Source organism: Delphinus delphis, chromosome 13 (genome assembly GCF_949987515.2).
Source record: "Delphinus delphis chromosome 13, mDelDel1.2, whole genome shotgun sequence".
Lineage (NCBI taxonomy): Eukaryota > Metazoa > Chordata > Mammalia > Artiodactyla > Delphinidae > Delphinus > Delphinus delphis.
This window is the reverse complement of record NC_082695.1, coordinates 84155231-84180984: the sequence shown is the minus strand read 5'-3', so window position 1 is coordinate 84180984 and position 25754 is coordinate 84155231.

Sequence of the window (25754 nt, the reverse complement as noted above, 5' to 3'; positions counted from 1 at the left end):
TACTCAATTCTTTTTCAGGTAGACTGCCTATTTCCTCTTCATTTGTTAGGTGTGGTGGGTTTTTATCTTGCTCCTTCATCTGCTGTGTGTTTTTCTGTCTTCTCATTTTGCTTATCTTACTGTGTTTGGGGTCTCCTTTTTGCAGGCTGCAGGTTCGTAGTTCCCGTTGTTTTTTGTGTCTGTCCCCAGTGGCTAAGGTTGGTTCAGTGGGTTGTGTAGGCTTCCTGGTGGAGGGGACTAGTGCCTGTGTTCTGGTGGATGAGGCTCGATCTTGGCTTTCTGGTGGGCAGGTCCACGTCTGGTGGTGTATTTTGGGGTGTCTGTGGACTTATTATGATTTTAGGCAGCCTCTTTGCTAATGGGTGGGGTTGTGTTCCTGTCTTGCTAGTTGTTTGGCATAGGGTGTCCAGCACTGTAGCTTGCTGGTCGTTGAGTGAAGCTGGGTGCTGGTGTTGAGATGGAGATCTCTGGGAGATTTTTGCCGTTTGATATTATGTGGAGCTGGGAGGTCCCTTGTGGACCAGTGTCCTGAAGTTGGCTCTCCCTCCTCAGAGGCACAGCACTGACTCCTGGCTGCTGCACCAAGAGCCTTTCATCCACACGGCTCAGAATAAAAGGGAGAAAAAGTAGAAAGAAAGAATTAGTAGAAGTAGAAAGAGAGAAAGAAAGAAAGAAAGGAGGGAGGGAGGGATGGAGGGAGGAAGGAAGGAAGGAGGGAAGAAAGAAAAAAGAAAGGAGATAAACTAAAATAAAATAAGATAAAATATAATAAAGTGATTAAAATAAAAAAATAATTATTAAGAAAAAAAGAAAAAAATTTAAAAAACAAGCAAACAATAATGGACAGATAGAACCCTAGGACAAATGGTGGAAGCAAAACTATACAGACAAAATCTCACACAGAAGCATACACATACACACTCACAAAAAGAGGAAAAGGGGAAAAAATAATAAACCTTGCTCTCAAAGTCCACCTCCTTAATTTGGGATGATTCGTTGTCTCTTCAGGTATTCCACAGATGCAGGTACATCAAGTTGACTGTGGAGCTTTAATCCGCCGCTCCTGAGGCTGCTGGGAGAGATTTCCCTTTCTCTTCTTTGTTCTCACAGCTCCCGGGGCTCAGCTTTGGATTTGGCCCTGCCTCTGCGTGTAGGTTGCCTGAGGGCGTCTGTTCTTCGCTCAGACATGACGGGGTTAAAGGAGCCGCTGATTCGGGGGCTCTGGCGCACTCAGGCCGGGGTGGGGGGGGGGAGGGGCACTGAGTGCAGGGCGGGCCTGCGGCGGCAGAGGCCGGCGTGACGTTGCACCGGCCTGAGGCGCGCCGTGCGTTCTCCCGGGGAAGTTGTCCCTGGATCACGGGACCCTGGCAGTGGCGGGCTGCACAGGGGAGGTGTGGAGAGTGACCTGTGCTCGCACACAGGCTTCTTGGTGGCGGCAGCAGCAGCCTTAGCGTCTCATGCCCGTCTCTGGGGTCCGCGCTGGTAGCCGCGGTTCACGCCCGTGTCTGGAGCTCCTTTAAGCAGCGCTCTGAATCCCCTCTCCTCGCGCACCAGGAAACAAAAGGTAAGAAAAAGTCTCTTGCCTCTTCGGCAGCTCCAGACTTTTCCCCGGACTCCCTCCCGGCCAGCCGTGATGCACTAGCCCCTTCAGGCTGTGTTCACGCCGCCAACCCCAGTCCTCTCCCTGCGCTCCGACCGAAGCCCGAGCCTCAGCTCGCAGCCCCGCCCGCCCCGGCGGGTGAGCAGACAAGCCTCTCGGGGTGGTGAGTGCCGGTCGGCACCGACCCTCTGTGCGGGAATCTTTCCGCTTTGCCCTCTGCACCCCTGTTGCTGTGCTTTCCTCCGCGGCTTCGAAGCTCCCCCCTCCGCCACCCGCAGTCTCCGCCCGCGAAGGGGCTTCCTAGTGTGTGGAAACGGCTCCCTCCCACTGGTGCAGGTCCCGTCCCTATCTTTTGTCTCTGTTGTTTCTTTTTTTTATTGCCCTACCCAGGTACGGGGGGGGGGGGGGGGGGGGGCTCTTGCCTTTTGGGAGGTCTGAGGTCTTCTGCCAGCGTTCAGTAGGTGTTCTGTACAGGAGTTGTTCCACGTGTAGATGTATTTCTGGTGTATCTGTGGAGAGGAAGGTGATCTCCGCGTCTTACTCTTCCGCCATCTTCCCCGGAAGCCTCTGAAGCAGAGTTTTTCACCATTTTAGATTTACAGAAAAATTGAGAAGATAACAGTCCCCACGTACCGCTACACAGAGTTTCCCTTATTGACATCATGCATTATTATGATACATTTATTAAAATTAACGAACCAGTATCACTGCATAATTAACTAAAGTCCATAGTTTATTTGGCTTTTCTTAGTTTTTATCTAATGTCCTATTTCTGTTCCAGGACCCTATCAAGGACCCAACATTACATTTTGTTGTCCTGTCTCCTTAATTTCTTCTTCAGTGTGACCGTTTCTCAGACTTTCCTTGTTTTTGATGACCTTGACAGTTTTGAGGTCGGGTATATACCATGAGCTGGTCAGGTATATTGTAGGGTGTTCCTCTATTGGAATTAGTCTCATGAATAGACTGCGCTTATGGGTTTGGGGAATGAAAAGCACAGAAGTATAAATGCTATTTTCATCACATCATATCAAGGCTATCGACTGTCAAAATACCTTATCGTTGTTAATATTGACTTGGTCACCTGGCTGAGTTTCTCAGGTTTCTCTACTGCATAGCCCCCCACTCCCAGCCTCACCCCTTCTATACTGTGCTGTATTCTTTGGAAGGAAATCACTGTGCACAGCCTGCACATAAAGAGTAGAGAGTCGGGCTCCTCTTCCTGTTGGGTGGAAAACGAACGTGTATCATTTTGAATTCTTTGGCACGGGAATTCTCCACCAGTTGTTAATTTATTCAGTCATTTGTTTATCAATAAGTGCTTGTGGTTATTTATTTATATTTTGGGGGAGTCATAATCCGATGCAATTTTATTTATTTTATTGCTTAAATTGTTCTTGTTTTGACTACTGGGAGCTCTTTCAGTTGACTCTTGTGCCCTTTGACATACTCCCGTCCCCCATGGATGTGTGTTTGTGTGCATGTTTGGCCCTTTCTTACTTTCTGACTCGACAAGATGTTGCGAGTTCACGTTATATCTTTCCCATCTCAATCCTGGAATCGGCCATTTCTCCAAGGAGTTCTGGTTCCCATTTTTGGAGAACAGTATTATTAATCAAGATCTGGGAGCTGAATGTGCTTATTGCTACTGATGCATAATTTCTTTGTGATCATCTCACCTGACTGAGCAAGGATATATTTGTGTGTGTACTAACCCGTGAGTATCCATACCCATTTGTATCTGTAGCCATCAGTACCTATATTGAGTGAAACATGAGTTCCCACTGAGGTCTCCAACTCTGATGCATTACCACGTGGATCGTTCTAGCCTCCTCTCCTTGTTTATCTGTGAAGTCCTGCTCCAACAGTGAAAAATCTCTTCGTCCTTACATGTTTAATGCCAGTATGCATTAAACATACAGAATTGTCATAGCAGCATCAGAATTTTGAACCTGTATATCCCCTTGAAAATCACTTTATCAACTAGAAGACAGTGCTTGTACACAGTACATTTTGCCTTTAGTCTTACAGACTCCACCTATTTCCAAAGTTTCTAGGATGAGCGCCTCACTCCCATCCCTTGGCGTACATTTGTAATAGAGTTAGATTCTCTTGTCACAGTCCTTCCCAGGATGCCCTAACTGTCCAATGATTTTCTAACTTACATGCTTTTGGTTAAGTTCAGTAGATTTTGGCAAATGTATAATGCCATGTATCTACCATCACAGTGTCATACAGAATAGTATAAATTCCCTAAAAATCCCCTGTGGTTTACTTATTCGTCCTCCCTATCTCCCCACAGACCCCTAGCAACCACTAATCTTTCTACTGTCTCTATGATTTTGCCTTTTCTGGGATGTCATATAATTGAAATCATACAGTATATATCCTTTCAAACTGTCCTATTTTATCTATCTATCTATATCTATCTATCTATCATCATCCTCCTCATATTTCTTCATGTTTTCCATGGCTTCATAGCATATGAATAATTGAAATGAACTATTTCAATTATAGTTTATTTATATAATAGAGTATGTTTTCATCTACAGTGGTTATCATGAGAATGTGTGGTGTTAGGAGGCACTTGGGTTTTTATTATTTTTAGTTATTTGTTTGTTTTGTTTCTGCTTTTGTTACTGAAGATGTGCAGTGCTAGAGTCACGGGCACCTGTAATTCAAGGATATGAATCAGGGAGTCTGCACATCACTCAAAAGAACATGCAGAATATATATGTATATATACAGACATGTATGCATGGGGTCTATGTCTTTATTTAATTCAAAGTTATCTTCTTCTAATATTTATGCTGAAATCACAGTCAAGCTATATTTGACAGTTGTGATAACAAGTTAAATGTCTTATACTCTCAAAAATCTATTATTGAGTTAAAAATTTCTGGTATTGATCACTAGAAGAAAGAGCAGCTGCTTATGGTGATTTTGATCTCTGGTTGTTTCAACTTTAATGGTAAAAGCCTTGAATGTGTCCCATCATTGCTGAAATACACTTATAGAAATAAGTCTGTCTTGATTAACGACATGAAAAAGTCACCCATAAACACCCTTTAGTAACTGCAAATTATTGTCTATTACAATGTCCGGAAATGTAAGCTTCAGGGAAAGTGACAATTCTCCCAGAAATTGCATTCCTGGGAGGATGATTCAGCTGAGCCCAAGCTTTGATCTGAGCACTCCTGTGAATGATGTGCGAGATAGCAATTACGAGTGAGGAAGTAGGTCAGGTTGCCACTCTGCGAATAGGATTTTTCCACTAACTTCAGATACCTGGTGGATGAAAAAATTATTCTGGGCCCAACCTGCTTATCTTTACATTAATTTCATTCCTTTTCTTTTACAGAAGCACTGACATCTGGGCTCTCGTTAATAATATATCTTTTTAACAGTAAGTTAAACAGAAAGCTTCTTGATCCTAAGATTCTGAGGTGTTCAGAGAGGAGGCTGTTTCTACTAGTACAGGGGTTGCAACAGGTCCGATGCTGTGCACATGTCCCTGGGGGGCTACCAGGCCACTGTCAAAGCGATCTGGGGGCCTCTCCACAAGCTTTCACTTTGCATCCCTCCTGGGCGTGATGCCGCTTATATTCTCCTTCACTCTCTGGCCCTTGTATATAAGCTTTCTTATTTCTGTAACTTGTAGTGGCTTTTTCTTCCTGATTTGCTCAGAGTGATGTCCTAAGATTAAAATTCTTTTTTTTCAAAATAGTTGAGGATTTATTTCCACATTTGTAGACTGTTATATTTGTGTATATATTTACTTTACCTAAGAGCAGAAAAAAAAGTAACACTCAAATTACACATTGAGTGCTTTTTTTTTTTTTCTTGAATTTGCACTCAGGTGAAAAAACTTAAAAATGCCATAGATTTTATGTTGTTTTATATGTAATGTAAACACTTCCCATGTAAATCAAAATTATAGAAGAGTAATCAAATATTCTTACCTGATACAGAGTAAATACCCCCTGGTGCATTTATGGTCATTACAAAGTGCATAAACCAAGTAGGATATAGAAATAAGTATCACTAATAGTTCACAATTCGTAGCCATCTGAATACATCTATTGCAAACTGTTTGCAAGGCAGAAAGTTTAAAAAATCGTATTTTTTGCTCTTATTCAGACATGGGTCTGGAAGAAAATCTTACCATGATTAATACTGATTTTGTCTTGAAATTTCTTTCATCTGTCCAAACAACACTCAGATTCAAGATTTAAACATACATGGCTCTACTGTTCAATTTGCATATTTAAGAAACAGTTAATTGAGGTTGCTACTTGGGTTTTTACTTAGCGGTTCTTGTGATCCAACCTGTCAAAGGAGAGTATGAGTCCCATCAACATGTTGAGAAAGATTTAATTTCCAGCTATCAAAGTTGCAATAGAATCTGTCCTTCAGCGTCTGTACTGAGCACGCCCTGCACGTGTTCTTTTGCTATTTGACAGTATTTGTCACTTTCGAGGCTGCCATCTCTAATGAGTCAACTAGACTTGCTCTTATCACTCAGAACTCATTTTACAAACAGGATAGGATGGAAGGTGAAAAAATTTTTTCCAGAAGTAACCAGAAAATTGTGCATTATTATCTATTTCTTTTGCCCGTAGACGGGTACTTTTCCTTTACGTGTATGTAAAACTGGGGAAAAGTTACCACATCTTGATGGTCCTGTGGGTGGGGAAGTCGTCACAGCTTCACCTTCACCTCTCTTAGGGTTACTCTCAATACCTTTGGAGTAAAATACATTAAACTTTGTGATGTTCGTGTATTTAAAGATCAATTAATGCCTCACTCAGGGATAATATTCTGGACTTTGCAACTCTGAGGTTGGTGAATGTGGAAATGTCCAATTACAAGGTATTATTAGGCTATAGATTATTAAGTTTCTACTTCTCTATAATGCAAGAGTAACTGTAAAAAAAGCATTTGAGAAGTGGATCTTCTCTATTAATAATACATTTTTAAAGCCACTTCTGTATGCTATTAATTTCAGATTTCTTGACACAGCAATTCTATTATCGTGGTGTTTCTGATAGCTCTGGTTCGTCTCTAGGAATATCCAGTTAGTATTCCAAAAATTAAAGATTCTTGACAGTCTACAGAAAATATTATTTACTAGAATTGAGAATGACATCTGACATTTTTAGCACGATATCTGCATTTCTGAGCAGTTATAGCTTTTACGATTTACGTTGGAAATAAACTGATCCGTCGGAAGTGGTGACACATCGGTAAGTAATCTGTCATGTAGAAAATTATATATAACTGCATGCTTTCTCAATATAGTGTTACTCAATTCCCAGAGTAAGTAAGAAGACTGAGGCAACTTTATATTTCTCACTTAAATAAATAGATTTACATGATTGATATAATCAATCATTGTTTCTCCTCTCTTGAAATAAAAATGTTAGGTAGCAAACTACTTAAAACACAAAAAGCAGTAGAATATTTCCCTTTTTTAATGTTATGAAATGGAGAGAAAAGTAATTTGTCCAGCACAGTATGAATAACAAACACAGAGGATATTAAAACTCTTAGTTTCATGTATGTTTTTAAGAAGCAAGTGTTGATGATTACCCTGTCTCTAAGAGAAAACTCAACTCATATATGGGTACGCCCTTTTCAATCTATCAATCGTGACTCTGCAATTCATTTTGTACTCTTGCAGTGTTTCAGGAAAATATTACTTCACTGAGAATAACAACTGCTAAAATTTAAGCTTCACGAATAGTTATCTTTGATTGGATAGCTCCCGTACACCTATACGCTCAAAATGGAGTAGCAGAACAATTAAAATCTTACAGACTTTGTAATGGATTACCAATCTGGTTGATTTCTTTGTGGTTGCATAAATTGTGATGGGTATCACCTGTATCCTAGTTTCTCAGAAATATCATTTATGTGGGCAGAAATCTATAAGAAAAATGACTAACCTTTGGGAAAAAATGTTTTGAGGTATGGTTACAATTTTATGCACACATCAGGTCTCATAGACCTAATACGTGGATATCTATGTTAAAGCATTACCAAGGGCATGAGATCTGGAATCAGAATCCCGGCTCCTCCATTAAGAGATGTGACCTTAAACTAGTTACTTGTACTTTCTGTATCTCTGTTTCCTATTTTATAAAAGGGGGCAAATGATAGTATCTATCTCACAGGGTTGTTGGGAAGATTCAATGACTTAATAAACGTACAACATTTTGAAGAATGATTGGCACATAAGTGTTTTGTAATTGCTAATTACCATTATCTCATTTAACTTTGTCAAAACCCTATGAGTTAGTAATTACACTTTTCCATTTTTTGAGATGAAAATCTCCTGAGATTTAGCAATTTTAATTAAGTTGCTCAAGGTCACACATCTTGTAAGTATTTTAGCCTGAGTTATACCTCAGACTTTATGATCAAAGTCCATGGATTTTATTTCTACGCTATCCTTTCTCAATCCATGTGCATTTCTCGTCTCCCTTTTCATTATCCTCATGTTTCTCTAAAATTTCCACCACTGATAACATTATGGCACAGATCAGAACTTACCTATATACTGCTTTATAAACACTAATTCCCATGTGTTTTAATTTTATTTGTCTGATCGATTAGAATCTCATCAAAGAAATGGACTATGCCTTAAATAATAAGATTCCTCCAGAGTCTGTACTATTGTTCTGAGGGAGTATTATCTGCTTAATAAATATGATTTGATTGGAGCAGTTCTGGAAGGACATGCTAAAAAATGTGCACAAATTCAATTACAAATTTCTGTAGAAATTTTCTGAAATGTTGGCAATATATTCAGCAAAATATTTTCCCTCAATCAGCAGTCATACCGTTCCTGAAAGTTCTTGGTGCACAGGTTAAAGGTTGAATAGAGGATTCCTGCATAGTGCTAACAAGAGGAAAATGTCCACCGGGCCAAAGAAGAAGCATGTGGATAGTTCCACCTGACCAAAAGGCACGTGTAATAATTTAACTGCGCAGTACAAATGGCATTCAAAATCTGCATTCTCTTTAGTTGCCAAGTCTAAACTGGCCTCACAAAATTAGAGTTACTTGTAGTGATTCTGAATTATAAAAAATGTAGTCTGCAAAGAACATCTGTGGTCTAACCTCTAGTATAATAAATGTGGAATATGTTTATTTAGGGTAATCTAGAATAAAATGTAATTGCTTGGGTTAGTGAGCTGTGAGCTTGCATATAAAAGGAATAGGCATTTACCTGGTCTCAGGCAGCTGAATACTTATTAAATCATATTTTGCATTATAGTGGCAATAAATCAAAGACTGGTGGGACTCAAGCGTCACGTGTAAATGGCTTAGTGGCCGTAACCTGTAACTTGATCCCTTTCTTAAACTTTGGGTAGGTGTCTATATTCAACAACACTTGTAACGACTGTGATGAATGCCAGGGTAAGGGAAAATGGAAATGTAACTTGAACAGCGATGTTTCTAATAGCACATGCTGTATCTTCTTTATAAGAAATATTTTAATAAGGCTATGCACAAATATAATTGTGATAAAATATGATTACTAACATATATGCTTCTTCTGCATTAATTTATATACATACATTAAACATGATCTATTTCCCAAAGCTCCCTTTTGCAGATAGATAAGATATTGAAGTTTATGTAAACAATGTCATTTATGTTTCAGCTTGAAAATAAAAGAAATTTTAAAAAGCTATGATCTGGGGGCTTCCCTGGTGGCACAGTGGTTGAGAGTCCGCCTGCCGATGCAGGGGACACGGGTTCGTGCCCCGGTCCGGGAGGATCCCACATGCCGCGGAGCGGCTGGGCCTGTGAGCCATGGCCGCTGAGCCTGCGCGTCCGGAGCCTGTGCTCCGCAGCGGGAGAGGCCACAGCAGGGAGAGGCCCGCGTACCGCAAAAAAAAAAAGCTATGATCTGAATTATAGTGTGTGTTCACTCACTATAATGTGTAAAGCTCTTAACTGATAAAGTACTTTTTTCTCCACCAACAAGGTTTAATGTTATAAAATACTTCCAATACTGAACTACCTCTTACAAAAGAGACAGTAAATCTCACTAACCAGAATTTTACAACACTACATTCAGCCATTAGCAGTGTTTTATGGGCTAGTAAAATGTTTAAAATGGACTCCAATAGCCAAACGTGGTCCATAGGAAGACACATTCTTTTCTTACCTAAATTTTAGCTCTTCTCCCTTGAAACAAAAATCATATATTACATAATCATTCTTTAATAATACACTGTTCTGTGACACAGCCTCTTCAGATATGTTGTAATATATACTTCTAACAATTTTGAGGTTACTATATTTATTTAAGGTAATTTAGTGACTAGATTTTTTTGAAATTTATTTTACTAATTTATTTTTGGCTGAGTTGGGTCTTTGCTGCTGTGCGCGGGCTTTCTCCAGTTGTGGCGAGCGGGGGCCACTCCTCGTTGTGGTGCGCAGACCTCTCATTGCGGTGGCCTCTCTTGTTGCGGAGCACGGGCTCTAAGCACGTGGCCTCAGTAGTTGTGGCGCGCAGGCTCAGTAGTAGTGGCTCGTGGGCTCCAGAGTGCAGGCTCAGTAGTTGTGGCACACAGGCTTAGTTGCTCCGCGGCATGTGGGATCTTCCCGGACCAGGGATCGAACCCGTGTCCCTTGCATTGGCAGACGGACTCTCAACCACTGCACCACCAGGGAAGCCCTAGTGCCTAGATTTGACAGTACAAATTTGTTTGACTAGAGATCAGTGTTTAATTTAACTTGCTATGTAAATATGAATTGCAATTTCATTGAAAATACTTATTCATTGGTGCCATGACTATCAAAAAAAGGAAGTTATGGTGGCAAATGAGAATGACAAATAATTAAAATAGAAATTTTAAAAAGAGCAACAATAAATAAGAGAGAAGCTTCGCAAACATTCTGACTTGAAAAAAGGTCAAAGGTCAAAGTTGAAAAGGGTAAGATTAAGATGGTATTTGGACAGGGGATATAGAAATATCTAAGTCCATTTTTTCTGTAGCTCAATGTTAGGTTTTTTTTTTTAATGAGTTTTTTTTACATCAAATTTACATCACATGTGAACTCTCCTACTCTCACCTTGCGTGAAACCACTGGCTTTTATGTTCTTCACGAACAGGTTGTAAAATCTTCCCACGAAAGATGTATGCTGCTCATCGTTGCTCTTCCTAAGCCACATAAAGACGATGACTTTCCATCATAGCACAGAAACTCTATATCACCCCCTAGTTCAGCCTCTGAACCTACCCACCTGGCAGACTTCTCGTCGTCTCCTGTATCCTGAATCTTTTCTAAGAAGGTCTCTCTCTGTTCCACCTTAACGGAATCCTCTCTTTCCCTGCGGATATCAAATTTCCTCTACCTCTTTAAAATCTCGTTGTATGTCCCATGTTCCTGAGGGTCACTGTCCTTTTTAGTTCACATTTTTAAAAATCAAGCTTTATTGGAGTATAACTGCGGTTCACACTTTTGATTCCATATTATTGTCACTTTACCACCTTATAAAAAGGCATAATGATCCTACAACGGGGCAGAAATTACTTTTATACTGCTATCGTAACCAGGTACCACAAATTTAGCAGTGTAAAACAATACCCATTAATTATCTCATAATTCTGGAGGTCAAGAGTACCAGAAGTCTGGTGAGCTCAGCTGAGTACTCTGCTTAGGGTATCAGAAGGCCCAAATCAGGGGTCCATTGGCCCGGGCTCTCATTTGGAGGCCTGGGGAGAATCTGTTTCCAGCATCATTCAGCTAATAGAATCTAGTTCCTTGGTTATGAGGTCCCCATTTATATGCTGGCTGTCAGCGGAGTGTCACCCTCCGATCCTAAAGACTGCCCACACTCCTTGACATGTAGCCTCCTCCTTCTTCAAAGTTGGTGATGGTGTATGGAATCGCCCTTGAGCTTTGAATTTCTCAGAGCCTTCCATTTTTAAGGGCTCATGTGGTTACTGGGGCCCACCTGGAAAATCCTTGAAGTCCACTGATGTGTACCTTTAACCACCTACACAAAGTCTCTTTTGCCATATAAGGTAAAATATTCATAATTCTGTGGATTGGATAAGGGGTGGATTTGCCATATGCCTGTGACCATTCTCATTCACTAACTTTTTCATTGTTTTCACTCATTAATTCAAGACTTTGGCACCCATATCACACTCTGCTTTGCCAAGTCTGGGTGATTTCAAGGTCCAGGAGAATGCTATCTCTGTACCTCGGGAAATCTATGCACCTGCCTCTTAATTTTGCTGTGAACCTAAATCTTCTCAAAAAATTAAAGTTTTTATGAAAAATATGATTAAGAGGAGTAAATTGTCTAATCCCATCTGTATAGATAGGATTACAAGTGATACCTAAAGTTTTGCTTTGTTTGTTTGGTTTACTAACATTCATTTAAAAATATAAAAAAGGGACTTCCCTGGTGGCGCAGTGGTTAAGAATCCGCCTGCCAATGCAGGGGACACGGGTTCGATCCCTGGTCTGGGAAGATCCCACATGCCATGGAGCAACTAAGCCCATGTACCACAACTACTGAGCCTGTGCTCTAGAGCCCACGAGCCACAACTACTGAGCCCACATGCCACGACTAATGAAGCCTGTGTGCCTAGAGCCCATGCTCTGCAACAAGAGAAGCCACCGCAGCAAAGGGTAGCCCCTGCTAGCCGCAACTAGAGAAAGCCCGCACACAGCAACGAAGACCCAACGCAGCCAAAAAAAAGGATAAATAAATAAATAAATACACATTTATTAAAAAAATTTTTTAAGAAGTCTACAAGAATTTACAATTAAAACATAAATATAAATTGAAAACTTTCATTTAGAATATTGTGGTGTAAAAACCAAATGGAATAAGAGGGGAAAGTCTTGACCAAGGTATCAGAATATATTAAAAACAAACCAAAAAACAAAAACCTGCTCTTGAGAGGTAAGCACTTTAGCTCAGGAATATCCAGCAAATCTCTTGCTCATTTATTTTCAAGGTCCTGGGCTGATGGGATAAGTAACTTTCATGTCTGGGTAACAGTAGCTGGAAACAACAGCATGTCAGGGGATTTTAAAATGCCTGCCTATTGTACATAAACCTCCCTGCTCAAGTTGCCTCTGTTTTCTTTAAAAGAAAGGAATAAAAATCTCAATATCTTTCACCAAACTAAAATAAGAGAATAGTGACTTATATATGAAATTTTTCATTCACTTCCATCACATCCCTCCTTTTGTAAAACGTTTGAGGAATGAGCATGTGTTTCAGAATTCTCACTTTAGGACTGTTCACTCACAGGGTTTTACTTAAAATTAGATTTGGATCCATCTGGTACTGCAGAAGTAAAAGATCTTCTCTTCAGTTGCAAGGGAAAACACATTGATCATATGCTTCTACCCTGCTGGAAAGCCGAATGTTTTTCCCTTTTATTAAGTAGGAACGCAATGAGCAGGACCATCAGGGCACAACTTATGGTCGTGAACCACAGGACTTGGCAACTGTAGCCCCTCATGGATTTTGGAGCACTTATGCTCCCTGGATAAATGAAAACGGAAAACTATCTAACTTGCCAATTGGTACACCAAATACCCATAAAATGCTACCCCAAGGGTGGTCATGCCTTAAGGCCCGTATGCTCCAGCATCTGTTGTAGCTTATCTTCCAACCTCCAGGGTAAACATAGCAACTTGTTACTTGGGTCACATGAGCGAGTTGTCAAACTTTTCCTCTGCCTTAGTATTTCACAAAACTAAAGAAACAAAACAGATGAAAGAGAAAATGGAAAGGCCTGAAGAGAACATTATCATCCTTACCCTGGTATCACTAACTGGGAGGAGGACATTACTCAGCTTGAGAAAGAATGCTCCACTTTGCAAGTGGAAGTTTTGCATCAGCTGATGTAGGAAACAGTGTGGCTTTAATAAAACTTTTCTAATTAACCATAGGGAAGATATTTGATTAATAAATTAGAAGAATGGTGGAGGGAAAATGTCTGAGGGAGGAATTAAGAAGATACACATTGGTGTGTTTTGCTTTCTTCTAAGTGTTTCCATTGCGGGGTAGGTCATAAAAATTTTATTCCCTAGTTTTCCCAGAGTAAAGTTTCTCTCTCCTCTTAACCTTACGATAGCACTAATATCAGATTTCATGACCACTTTCCAGGAAGGGACTGTTGGTGACAGGGTTTTGTCTCTTCTCATTGACATAAAGCATGGAAAATTTCCAATACAGTCCATATACTTACGGCACATAGCATTCTGGTAGCACACATCTTAGAATATAAAGGGGAGTACGAGTTCATGAACTCTCCAAACACTGGGTCTGGACAAAGAAGACAGACAGGATAGCAAGTGGAAGTGTATCTACAGCAGTTGTGAAAATGTGTCTACAGGATGCTACAGGTCTGGTGGCCAGGCGCTTCCAGCATCCATTTGCCAGGCATCCCGCCGCTATTTTTATTGCCTCATTTGGCAATTTCCTCCCATCTTCTGCAGCTCTTTCCTCCCTGATTTCCGTGACACTGGGCTCTCCTAGCCCTTTCTGACCCTTTCAGACACTCCCTCTGTCCTTTATGCCGTATCCTCGTCTCCCTCCCACCCTGTGGACGTTGGTGTTCTCTGTAGATGACTCATTGTGGTCCTTTAGATTCTTTCATTCATTCACGAGTGGACTTCAGGGTGCCTTAAGCCCCCCACGTCTGACTGGTGTAAAATGGAACTCACTCTTTGCTCTGTCCTTTCTCACTCAACCCAGACTTACTCCTTCTGGCGGGAGAAATTCATTGTGGCCCCTTCGTCAAGCCGATCGTTGACATTGAAAACATTGGCACCATCCTAGACTTTTCCTCCTCACTTGTCTCCCCTGAATTGATGATTACAAAGTTGTGCTACGTCTACATCCTGCATATTTCTGAGCACCATGCCCTCCTCTTCAACGTCATTGCTCCTGCCTAAGACCAGTTCTTCTCTTATTAGGCTCTTCCATCCGACACCCCTGCCGCTAATATATATTCATAATCCTTGACATTTAAGTAATGTTTGTTAAATACAGATGGACTCATCCAACCACTCTTTCTGTAATTTTTATTACATCCTATTGTTTTTGAGTTAGATTCCAATGTTCTCAGTGTGAGCTCTGTGGGGTCTTTGTCATCTGCCCCTATCCAATAGTAATAGTTATCTACTACTGTATAAAATCTTACACCAAAGATCAGCAGATTAAAGCAACAGACCTGCTCCCAGTTTCTGTGGCAAGAATCCAGTCACAGCTCAGCTGGTGCCTCTGGCACCACAAAGTTGCAGTCAAGTTGCTACCAGCGCGGAGTCATCTTAGAGAGCTCAGATCCTCACCAGCTCTTGAGCAGATACCAATAGTTTCTGCCACTACTCACAAAACGACAGCTTCTTCCCTGAGAATTAAGGCTCTAAGAAGGAACGAGAAAGGACAAGCAAGATGGAAGTCAGGGTATGTTTGGATCCCGATCTCAGGAATGACACACTGTCACTTTTGCCATATTCTGCCTGTTAGAGAAGAGTCACTAGGTCTAACCACCATAAGGAGGAGGGGGTCAAAAAGGCATTAACAGCAGCAGGGTTATCTTAGAGGCCACCCGCCATGTTCACAGCCTGGCATAATCTCTTTGAACTCCCTCTGTTCCCTGGCTTCTGTACATAGATATTTAAACATACTCCATCGTTTTTCTCGAATCTGCGTTTGTACATACTGTTTCTTTTTTTCTGAAACATGTTTCCTTCCCTAGACAGATTGAGCAACACACATTTACACTTCAAATTCAGTGCAAGATCCTCCGTAAGATCTTCCCTGAACTCTCATTGTATGTCTGCTGCTCCTTTGTGCTCCTCTGTTACTGTATGTGTTACACTATACTGAATTGTTTAGTTTATACGTTTTCCATTAGACTGTGAGGTCCTCGAAAATGTGGGCTCTGTTACATTCAGTGCTCCTTGAATAAACATCAATAAATTATAAAATCAACTGAATAGTGTAATGGACCACCCTAGCTATGCTATCATTTTCATGGTTTTTTGTATCCAGTTTATGTTGTATCATTGTAATATAGTCAATTCTATGAGAATAAGACATACACAAGTGAAAAGATAAATTCAGTAAATTATTACTACCTTTTATGTCTTGTGTTGATTATTGGGCAAAAAATACAGTGTGAATCATGGTCTCTTCAAGGAGCTCAGCTTTATCATGTTTAGTTATGCCTGTTGGATGAGTCTCCGAATTTTTCAGCCTTATAACAACAATATTGATACCTACTTCAGAGAGCTGCTGTAAGCATTTTTAGTCCTCTTCTTAATATAATATTCTTCAGTGTTATTTTAGATAATCAATCATTGTACTGTGAAGTATCCTATAAATCTTCTTCAACCCATTTTATTCTCTTCTGCTGAATGCAAAATTAAATGTGGTATGATTTTCAGCAATTAAAGGAGTGTAAAAATGAGAATATTATTTTCCCTGACACAATAAACAGATTTATTTGTGTGGCATAGTAGTGGTAAAAAAAATGTGATTAAAGATAACATGATTTAATATAATAAAATACTTAAAAATGTAATAAAATGTAATTTAACTTACCGCTTGGCTCAAAAATGACAAATAGTTTCTTAGTAATTTCTATTTAAAGTAATGATTTAAAAATTTTTAGACATTTCAGAGACAAATAATTGAGTATACAATCATTTATTTAGTGGTTTATTTATAGAGCAGGATGTAAATGATATCAGTGATCTTGACATTGAAAAAGTAAAGTTATAAAGAGGAAAATATTGGGGTGGGCAGTGTTAGAAAGATGTAGTAAGTCATAGTATCTTTATTTGACACAGTGGGGAGACAAGAAATAACTAAAGCTGAAAGTGACATGGAAGATCGTGCATCCAATTTAAAAACAAACTTAGATGAGTGTAAAATAATAATAGTACCCACTGGGGGAAAGGAATGAGGGAAGGTAGAAATCATTTGAATGAGCCAAATGCTAATCTTTCAACGACAGCCATCAGTAGATGTTGTATAAAGCTGAAAAGCAAGTGACATTGTAAAGAATATGTAAAGTCATGGCAGTTACTACCCAGAACCACCAAACATCAAAAACATTATACTTGGCAGCTCCTGCAGACAGAAGTGAGGGTGCTCAAGAATAGAGCAGATGCCGTGTAGTCCATTCTTGAGCTTTTAATTGTTTATACTGTGCTCTGATGAAATGAGTGAAAGATAGCACCCCTCACGATCCAAAATTGACTGTCTCCATTCTAATATTTCTTTCTACTCACCTGGGGTATAAAAAAGTCAGCCCTTTTCTTGGAAGACACAAAAACAGCGATTCTTCAAGATAAGCATTTCTATCTGTATATTATGACATCAGTTAAGAAAAAAAATCTGAGTGGATTGAAATCGATAAGTTACTTAACCTTTTTGAGCTTGTGTGCTTATGTAAATTGCAGTTAATATCGATTGCACAGGGTACTGTAAAGATTAATTGAGATAATTTAAATAAACTGCCCTTACATAATAACCATTCACAAAACACCAGTTTTCTGATATTCTTGCTTCACTGATTGATTTTGAGAAGGTAAGTTAGATCAGCTATGATGTGAGTGTAGTAAGGTTAGAAGATGTCAAGTCCATTGATAGCTGAGAGTCATCAGCTATTTTATGATTAGGATGATACACACTGCTAATCCTTATTTAATATAAAATTCCCTCAAAATTTGATAATAATTTTAACTAGGTCACCCTCACAGATACAATGTTCCTCTTTTTATTGTGTGTGTGTATATATATATATATATATACATATATATTTTTTTTTATTTCAATTTTTTTCCATTGACTAGCTTGAATTTTTTAGAGTAGCTGATGTAGATCAGCGTTTGGTGACTTCTCCTTACCACAAATCAAATTGCATCTTTACCACTTTCACTGATGTGACACTCTTTAAGGGTGTTCGCATCTCTGTTAGGTGAATGAACAAGATGTTTTTCTGAATTTAGTAAAAATTAACTCCTTTGAGGCTATGAACCTCTTTTTAGCATATTTGCCAGAAAGCATTTAATTTAGCATTTAATTTAGCATATTTGCCAGAAAGCTAATACTTACATACTATATATTATTATATGGTACTCAACAAAATGTAATAATATATAGTATAATAATATATAGTATTAATAATATATAGTATATATAGTATATTAATATATAGTAGTATATTAATATATAGTATTATATTTAGTATAGTATAGTATAATAATAGTATTATAGTATTGTATAGTATAATATATGTTATAGTATAATATATAGCATATATATTATATAGTATAATATATATTATAGTATAATATATAGTATAATAATACTATATATTAATATACTATATATACTATACTATAATAGTATAGTATATATAGTATATTAATATATAGTATTACATTTAGTATAGTATAGTATAGTATAATAATATATAGTATTAATAATATATAGTATATATAGTATATTATAATATATTAATAATATATAGTATGTAATATATTACATACTATATATTATTATATGGTACTCAACAAAATATACTTCTTTTGTGACTCTGTACATTTTTAACTACACAGCTTCATTCAGCCTTATCCCCTCATTAAATTTCAGTTAGGATTTTATGTACTAATAAACAGGATCATTAGTATCTATTTTATCAGAGCGTTGCCCAGAATACTTCCATGTAATGTAAGGAATCCAAATATATTCTTTATGTTAAAATGCATAATAAACATTCAATCCTTATTACTCAGTGTTAATTGTAGGGGTGAAAAGTAGTGTATGCCATGGTTAGAGTTATTCAAATGAAGATATTACAGCGCCTGTTACATTTTATTATTCGTATTTCACACATACAAATGTTTCAGTGCTGAAGCAATTAAGTGGTAGAGCTGGGCTATCATGTCTTTGTAGAAAGTTTTAGACATCCTAGTTGATCAAAACTGTAAGAAAATAAAAACAGATACACATAATCACTGACAACCATGCAAAACTTAATTTGACTGAATTTTATGGACTCATTCTTATACACCTATGTCATGTAATAAATGGTGCAAATACAAGTGTTTTCACCCCACTTGTGACTTATCTTTTCCTTCTTTTAACAGTGTATTTAAAAGAGTAAAAGACTTTAAATTAAGTCAATGTAGTTGTATTTATCTCCAAATATATTCAGCTTTTCAAGTGTAGGCATGGATGAAGCAAATTTGGTTTTTACCAGATATGTGGTTTTGCCCCAGAGTAAGATGAGGGTAGGATAAGGCAGCAGGGTTGGTACATATACACTGTAATGATTACAGTGCTTGACCTTGAAATTGAAGGAGGCTAAAGAGGAGCAAAAGTATATAGATGGGGGTGAGGGATGATCCAGAGGTGGTAGGATAAGTGATCGTGGATTCTGGTTGGGATGCGGGGTTTTGGGAATCAGAGTATTAGAAGGCATGAGCTGGAAAAATAGGAGGTTGTGGTTGGAAGGAGGGTATTTGAAATGATCGTTTTGATAGGGTGCTTAGTTTTTTTTTAATGTTTTATTTATTTTTATTTTATTTATTTATTTTTGGCCGCGTTGGGTCTTTGTTGCTGCGCGTGGGCTTTCTCTAGTTGCGGCAAGCGGGGGCTACTCTTTGTTGCAGTGCGCGGGCTTCTCGTTGCAGTGGCTTCTCTTGTTGTGGAGCACGGGCTCTAAGTGTGCAGGCTTCAGTAGTTGTGGCACACGGGCTCAGTAGTTGGGGCATGTGGGCTCTAGAGTGCAGGCTCAGTAGTTGTGGCACACGGGCTTAGTTGCTCCACGGCATGTGGGATCTTCCCGGACTAGGGCTCGAACCAGTGTCCCCTGCACTGGCAGGCGGATTCTTAACCACTGCGCCACCAGGGAAGCCCGGGTGTTCAGTTTTTAATGATGACAAATTCCAGGGAATGACCCTGGAATCAGCGACTGAAGAAGAGAAGGTCAAATAACTGACGTGTAAGGACATGGGAGGCACCATGTATGCAGAAATTAATTGACTTACTAACTCCGGGTTTATGGTCTCTTTTCCTGTTTTCCAGGAATTTTGGTGAGACTCAAGATTACTTTTTCCACTCTTGAGCTGGGTTGAAACATGCATAGATTGGTTAGAATTCACATTTCCCTGTATAACTATGTAAATTGCATTTGGTCCCATTGTCTGTTTACTAGGAAAACATCATAAAATCTTATTTTTACAGGAGTGAGGGCAAGTTAACTTCACATTGTTCCAGGCGTTCATTAGGTGCAGTGAAGTCCTGTAGAGCTGGAATCTTCTTCTGATCTGCTCTGAGAAAGTGGAATCCAACATACTCAATGTGACCATGATTCCTTACACCGTTTTACTTATGAGGATTCCACCTCCAGAATGTTACTTTTTTGAAGTTTCTGGGTGTTAATGATTTTAGAAATATGGGGGATGAGGAGAATTTACATGGAAATTAGGATTTACTGTTATCTGGAGTACTTTTCCTTAATTGTGAAAGTGATCCTGAATGAAACATGTTAACATTTTAGGAGAAATTGGGACTGTTTAGGTGAAGAAGATGGGAAGATGCTGCCAATGTCTAACCGTATGAAAGATTCAATTGCAAGGGTGCCATGTTTTTGCTGCAGATTTGTTGTTAAGTCCTGGAAAAGAAATGTCCCCAAACTGAAACCTTCCAGGAAGCTTTCTTTCCTTGACAATTAGGATGGAGTTTGCAATGCCGAAATGACCAAAATTTAGCAGAGCTGCTGATGTTAGGAAATGGACATCTTAAGGCTTCATTTTGGTTGAATACATTGAATGGTGCTGCCTGTATATGGGCCGAACAATTAATTATATGAAAACAACTTTAAGAAAGCACTTGGAAATTCTATTTCTTAGTACTTTAGTCATATCAAAAATCCATCCCATATCATAGATTTATAATTTTCTAAAAAGATACTTTTTTATGTCTTTCAGTGGGATATTATGAGATACATTCAATGTAAGATTTATTATTTTCCTAGAACTTGGAAGAAATTCCAAGGTATTATTGCCAGTCTAAAAAATAACTCTTACTAAATTTGTTTTTGCTACGTTCATAACCTGTAGTAATAATTTATCAGGTTTGCTTGTGCTTTGTCAATTTTAATTAATGTAATTGTTTAATTTTCTGCTCTGTTGAAGTGGCAAAGTCTCAATATTATATATTCAGTTTGGGAAAATATATCTAGTTTTCAGTGGGGAGACAAGAAATAACTAAAGCTGAAAGTGACAGCTTTAGTTATTTTTTCTGTTTGTTTTGTGAAAATTGAACCAAGAGCCTCTGAAATGCAGAACTCCTTAGCCCTATCCTTTTAATAGTGCTGGAGAGATCCTCATGTACTACATCTGTGTATTTCCCTTGTCAAATATTATCTTTAAATGTGGTTATCATAAGAAAACGAGGAAATATCAATTGCTTTATGTGTTTATTATAACCTGGCTATGAGTGAGGTTGTTTGTCATACAGACTCTCTATAATATGGGTCAGAATCAGACTTTATCACTTAAAATAACCGATTTCATTAAAACAATGGAAAGAAAGAAACTGAAAAGTTCACTGTACATATTTTCTTTCCAAGATTTTGTTAACGAGGTGTAATTAAACTTAGGAACATCAGAAAATGTTTCTCTAAATGTTACATGTTAGTTTTCGAAAGGATTTTTGGAATTTGCTCTATCATTTACGCCTTGCCAAACTTGTTTTATTTTATAAATGCTTCATTTAAAGGTCAATTATAAATTTTAGTTGTCTGCCTCCTGTCTTAAATAAAATGAAGTAACAAATATCTAAACACGTTGCCAGTTTTTCTAAGAAGTTAATGTTCAAATTTAATACCAGTAATTCTTTATTTTCTAAAGTTAAATATACGTACTTTTTTCGTTTTTGTACATAAATCTGAAACTATCCGTCTTCCTTTTAAAAGGAAATTGTGTTTGTTCTAGATATTTTCATCAAGTCCTAAGGTATTCTACTTTGTGTTTATTAGAGTATAGATATATTTGGAAAAAAATCAAGAAATAATTTTTAACGAGGCCAAAATTTTATCTCTAAAAGACAACTTGTACGTGGTATATGTCACCGGTATGTCCCAAGTATTAATCACACAGGACCTAAAATGGAAGCTAAAGTACATCAAATCCATCACTAACATACTAATTCTTTTTTTTTTTTAAAGAAGATGTTGGGGGGTAGGAGTTTATTAATTTATTTATTTTTGCTGTGTTGGGCCTTCGTTTCTGTGCGAGGGCTTTCTCTAGTTGTGGCAAGCGGGGGCCACTCTTCATCGCGGTGCGCGGGCCTCTCACTATCGCGGCCTCTCTTTTTGCGGAGCACAGGCTCCAGACGCATAGGCTCAGTAGTTGTGGCTCACGGGCCTAGTTGCTCTGCGGCATGTGGGATCCTCCCAGACCAGGGCTCGAACCCGTGTCCCCTGCATTAGCAGGCAGATTCTCAACCTCTGCTCCACCAGGGAAGCCCTAACATACCAATTCTTGATAATGAATTTATCTAAATTGTATTTGAAGCTATAAGTATTTAAATAATACCATTCAACAGAGTAATATTTGTGAAAGTTAATACATGATATATAAAGATGAGTTTTTAATTTTAATTTTTCTAAACTGTTAATCTCACATTTCAAAATTAACTTCCTGGGATTTATTAAAGAAAACAACATTAATTATGCCCTTTGTGGTTTTAAATACTGATCATCATCTCCTAAAGGAGTCTGAAAAAATTTTTCATTTACTTAGTCTTTTTTGTATTAGCAATCTCGTATCATGTTTGGATCAGTTTGGTATTTATTCACTTTATAAAACTTGCCATATCATTTTCTGATGTTACTTATATACAGCATTTCAAATTCATTTATATCATAACTTTGTACATACCTTCCTAAAGTATTTTCTATTTTACCTATAGCATCCTCCCTTACAATGTCCAAAACATTATCCTCAGTTTCATACTGAGTAGTTGCTTTTAAGAAAACATTATACAATGACATTCTTTTACTGAGTAACTGGTGGCATGAAATTCTTATTTCAAATTACATGGGTTTTTTATAGTATGTGTGGCTAAACTGTTAATTTTATGCATTTTAATGAAATTTTATCACATTTTTAAGTTAACTTGGCTTTATTAAGAGAAAAGCTTTATTTCCTCTGTCAAATTAAGACTTTCCACTATCAGTCCCCTCTTATGAAATACTTACATACACACACATGTTTCATGTTTAAGCATTTATAAATGTTTAACTGTACAGTATGACACTGGTTCTGGGTGGACTCATATCTATCTTGAGAACAGTCCCTTTTTTCATTTTTCCGCCGAAAGAATATGTATTAAACCCACACCATGCAAAGACATTCATTCTCCACAGATGACGTATGTTTGTGGATATACGTAAAGTTTCTGGGCTCTCTGTTTTGTTCCGTAGGTCTGCTTGTCTCTTTCTGCAGTGACCAAGTGTCAGGTACGGTGGCAAAGCCTCTGCACCTTGTTCTTCTTCAAGGACACTTGAATTATCCTTGATTGCTTACAATTCCATAAAATAATTTTCTAATATCTTGACAAATATCTATTTTGGGATTTTGATTCACATTGCTGAACTTGTAGAAACAATTTGGAAGAGAATTGATATCTGAACTTTATATCAGTCAAGGTTCAATCAAAGTGGCAGACATGCTATGAGGGATACAAAATTAGGGATTTATTATACGGATTAATGCCATGAGGGATACAAAATAAGGGATTTATTATAGGCATTAAACAAGATGCAGTGGTGGGAGCCAGAGGAGGGGTCTATGTGGGGAGTTGCTTCTGTATCTAATAGTGAGCCTTAATTTGCATGGGGTCAGCCAGACTGGCAACAGAGGAGGAAACCTAAGGTGGAGGCCAAACTGAATCCCATAAGGACACGTGGAACCTGTTGATAAAACCTGGAACCTGTGTTGGTCTCTTGCTGTCTCCAACTCCAGGGTTATAAGGTGACCTGCGGGGAAAGCTGGCTTGCATTGCTATAGAGTTGCACACACCCTTGACCCCAAACTAGGAAATCCAAGGAGCTGAAGGGGCTGTGAGTCTGAGTGATGTTTCATGGCACAAATAAGCCACCGTAAGCAGGAACGACTACAGTGCCTGGAGTCTTGCATGGATCTTTAGTAGATGGATAGATAGATAGGTAGGTAGATAGTTAGGCAGTTGACAGGCAGATAGATACATAGATATGTACAATGGCATCTTTAATTCTACCTCCTTGTGTCTCATGCAGCATATTTTCTGTCACCAATACTAACTGGAAACCACACACGGAAAGGAATTCTGAGGAGCAATGTGTCACCCAATACAACTTGATACATTACAGTGCAACCACAATCATACATATTTCACCATCTATGAGCTTGTATTTTCCTCTACTTATTTACTGAACCTTTCATTGTTCTTAGTAATGTGTTGTAATTTTCTGTGTAGAGATCTTGGGCATCATTTGTTGGATTTATTTCTGGCCACGTGGTAATTGTAATGCTCTTGTAAATGATATCTTTTTATTTCACGTTCTAAATTTTGTTGCTGATATATGGAAATACAACTGGTATTTGCATATGGATCTTGTACCTAACAATTTTGTAACTTTGTTTATTCTTCTAATTTGCTATACATTTTTTAGATGTTCTAGGTATGAGATGTTATAATTTCAAAACAGTGAATAATCTTTATTCCCTTCCAATTCTCATAATGTTTATCTCTAAACATTTGTAAAGAATACAAATTTCTTTAGAAGTTTGTAGAAAAATAATTATTTGCCGAAAGATTTCTTCCTTTTTTGTTTGAAACAGTACTTCAAGTTAATCTTAAAAAACTAGTCTTAAATAATTTAAATGTTATATCAGACCCAATGTACTACTTTCTTATATAGTCTATGTGCCACTAAAATATGTGAAAATGAGAGAAAAGCTTATTTTAAAATATTCATTTAATATATTTGTAATGTACAAAAATTAACCCTAAAGAAAGAAAAGTAGTCTAAATAATTTCTTTTTCCTCCACGCTAATTATTTCTCAATCCTAGCTTCTGAGACCTATCTGCAAGGATTCTGGTTTTTAACATTAAAAAATACACTTTTAAAAGATACATTAAGAAAAGTAAAAAAGTAATAATAGAAAAAAGTTTCTTTCATTTAGCAATTTCCTAAAATGAGCTCTTACTCATTTTCACACAGTGAGCAAGGGCTACCGTAATTTGCTAAGATGCACAGATAATGTGTTTTGATCTAAAATGGCATAAACTGAGTGGAATACTGAAAGGCTAAAGAAAAATAAAGAGCTTGAAAATTATGGTGGCGATAACTAAACTGAGTAAGCAAGAAAGGACCACTGTAAGTATTTAATTGGACAGTTTTATCTGTAATCTACAGTTAGGATGGATTTGGAGATGGAGGAGAAGATTGAAGTTGGTTATCAATCTGTTTTTAAAGATTGAAATCTATTAGGTAATACAGATCTCTTTCTCAGGGAAATGAGATGTTTCTAATATAAGACAGGACAATCTCAGAAGTGATAGAAAACAGTGCTGTCAGACACATCAGTGTAATGACTCATTTATGTCTGTCATTAGATGGTTAAAATAGTTGAAACTCAGAGCATTAATTGTTGTTAAATGTAACTGTACATTTCTTTGATTGTATTTCTTTAAATAAATGAAGGATAAAAGAAAATGTTATGCTGCCTGGGAGTGAAAAAAGAAAACTGCAGATATCTTACTGACAATATGACTGAAAGAGATGAAACATAAGTGAAACTTGTTTAAGGTAACATTGTGTATTATAAACAATTCTGCTAAGAATATTGTTATTCACAATCCTTACTATAAACTACTGTATTCAAACTATTTTGCTAAGGTATATTGTAAGGTTTCTTTAACCTTATTCTTTATTTCCCACTTCAAAATAGTAAAGGAAAAAGAATATGTTGCCGATGCAAGTTTTCATAAATGGGATTTATTATTTAAAGTTTCATATATTCCTAGGGCTTCCCTGGTGGCGCAGTGGTTGAGAGTCCGCCTGCTGTTGCAGGGGACGCGGGTTC